This window comes from Arachis stenosperma, chromosome 7, assembly GCF_014773155.1.
Source record: "Arachis stenosperma cultivar V10309 chromosome 7, arast.V10309.gnm1.PFL2, whole genome shotgun sequence".
NCBI lineage: Eukaryota > Viridiplantae > Streptophyta > Magnoliopsida > Fabales > Fabaceae > Arachis > Arachis stenosperma.
This window is the reverse complement of record NC_080383.1, coordinates 25904952-25907429: the sequence shown is the minus strand read 5'-3', so window position 1 is coordinate 25907429 and position 2478 is coordinate 25904952. Positions and strand designations below refer to the sequence as shown.

The window sequence follows — 2478 nt, the reverse complement described above, 5'->3', positions numbered from 1 at the left end:
TTCCTCATTGGTGAACTCAGAGGAGATTGGTGCACGCCCATTGAGGTCTTCCTCAGTGGCGTCCACCTCCTCTCTTTCCTCTCCATATTCGGCCATGTTTATGGCTTTGCACTCTCCTTTTGGGTTTTCTTCTGTATTACTTGGGAGAGTACTAGGAGGGAGTTCAGTAACTTTCTTGCTCAGCTGACCCACTTGTCCTTCCAAATTTTTGATGGAGGACCTTGTTTCATTCATGAAACTTTGAGTGGTTTTGATTAGATCAGAGACCATTGTTGCTAAGTCAGAGGTATTCTGCTTAGAACTCTCTGTCTATTGCTGAGAAGATGATGGAAAAGGCTTGTTATTGCTAAACCTGTTTCTTCCACCATTATTATTATTGAAACCTTGTTGAGGTCTCTCTTGATTCTTCCATGAGAAATTTGGGTGATTTCTCCATGAAGAATTATAGGTGTTTCCATAGGGTTCTCCTAGGTAATTCACCTCTTCCATTGAAGGGTTCTCAGGATCATAAGCTTCTTCCTCAGATGAAGCTTCCTTAGTACTGCCAGGTGCATTTTGCATTCCAGACAGACTTTGAGAAATCAAATTGACTTGTTGAGTCAATATCTTGTTCTGAGCCAGTATGGCATTCAGAGTATCAATCTCAAGAACTCCTTTCTTCTGATTAGTCCCATTGTTCACAGGATTCCTTTCAGAAGTGTACATGAATTGGTTATTTGCAACCATTTCAATGAGCTCTTGAGCTTCTGTAGGCGTCTTCTTCAGATAAAGAGATCCTCCAGCAGAGCTATCCAAAGACATCTTGGATAGTTCAGAGAGACCATCATAGAAAATACCTATGATGTTCCATTCAGAAAGCATGTCTGAGGGACATTTTCTGATTAATTGTTTGTATCTTTCCCAAGCTTCATAGAGGGATTCTCCATCCTTCTGTCTGAAGGTTTGGACCTCCACTCTAAGCTTACTCAATTTTTGAGGTGGAAAGAACTTTGCCAAGAAGGCATTGACTAGCTTTTCCCAAGAGTTCAGGCTTTCTTTAGGTTGAGAGTCCAACCATATTCTAGCTCTGTCTCTTACAGCAAAAGGGAATAGCATCAGTCTATAGACCTCAGGGTCTACCCCATTAGTCTTGACTGTGTCACAGATTTGCAAGAATTCAGCTAAGGACTGATGAGGATCTTCCATTGGAAGTCCATGGAACTTGCAATTCTGTTGCATTAGAGAAACTAATTGAGGCTTAAGCTCAAAGTTGTTTGCTCTAATGGCAGGGATAGAGATGCTTCTCCCATAAAAGTTGGGAGTAGGTGCAGTAAAGTCACCCAGCACCTTCCTTGCATTGTTGGCATTGTTGTTGTTTTCGGCTGCCATGGGTTCTTCTTCCTTGAAGAATTCGGTCAGGTCCTCAACAGAGAGTTGAGCCTTAGCTTCTCTTAGCTTTTGCTTCAAGGTCCTTTCAGGTTCAGGGTCAGCTTCAACAAGAATGCCTTTGTCTTTGTTCCTGCTCATATGAAAGAGAAGAGAACAAGAAAATATGGAATCCTCTATGTCACAGTATAGAGATTCCTTTAGGTGTCAGAAGAAAAGAAGAGTAGAAGACAGAAGTAGAAAATTCGAATTTATCAAAGAAGATGGAGTTCGAATTTTGCATTAAGGAATAGTGTTAGTTCATAAATAGAAGGATGTGAGAAGAAGGAAAGTAATTTTCGAAAATTAAGTAAAAGATTTTGAAAACATTTTGAAAAACACTTAATTGATTTTCGAAAATAAGAGTGGAAAAGAAATCAAGTGATTTTTGAAAAAGATTTTTAAATTAGAAATCAAAAAGATTTGATTGAAAACTATTTTGAAAAAGATGTGGTTAAGAAGATATGATTGGTTTTAAGAAAGATGTGATTGAGAAGATATGATTTGAAAACAATTTTAAAAAGATATGTTTTGAAAACAATTTTGAAAAGATATGATTTTAAAAATTAATGACTTGCCTAACAAGAAAAGATATGATTCAAACATAAAACCTTCCTCAACAGAAAAGGCAAAAAATGTTCAATCAAATCATTAATTGTTAGTAAGTATTTTTGAAAAAGGAAAGAAATTAATTTTGAAAACATTTGATTGAAAAGATATGATTTGAAAAAGATTTGGTTTTGAAAAACTTTGAAAACTTGAAAAAAATTGATTTTGAAAACAAAATCTTCCCCCTTTGCCATCCTGGCGTTAAACGCCCAGAATGGTGCACATTCTGGCGTTTAACGCCCAAACCTATACCTTTTTGGGCGTTAAACGCCCAACCAGGCACCCTGGCTGGCGTTTAAACGCCAGTCTGTCTTCTTCACTAGGCATTTTTGAATGCCCAGCTTTTTCTGTGTGATTCCTCTGCAGTATGTTCTGAATCTTCAATTCTCTGTATTATTGACTTGAAAAGACACAAATTAAAAATATTTTTGGATTTTTAATAATAAGGAAAAATCAAAATGCAAC

The 2478-nt window shown here is 37.1% G+C and overlaps 1 non-coding gene across 1 annotated transcript; it reads left to right on the top strand.

The window, feature by feature from the left end:
• The first annotated feature begins 855 nt into the window (after positions 1–855).
• LOC130943023 (small nucleolar RNA R71) lies at positions 856–963 on the top strand. Its single transcript, XR_009071562.1, has one exon. It is a non-coding gene; the product is annotated as a small nucleolar RNA R71 (small nucleolar RNA).
• The last annotated feature ends 1515 nt before the right edge of the window (positions 964–2478 follow it).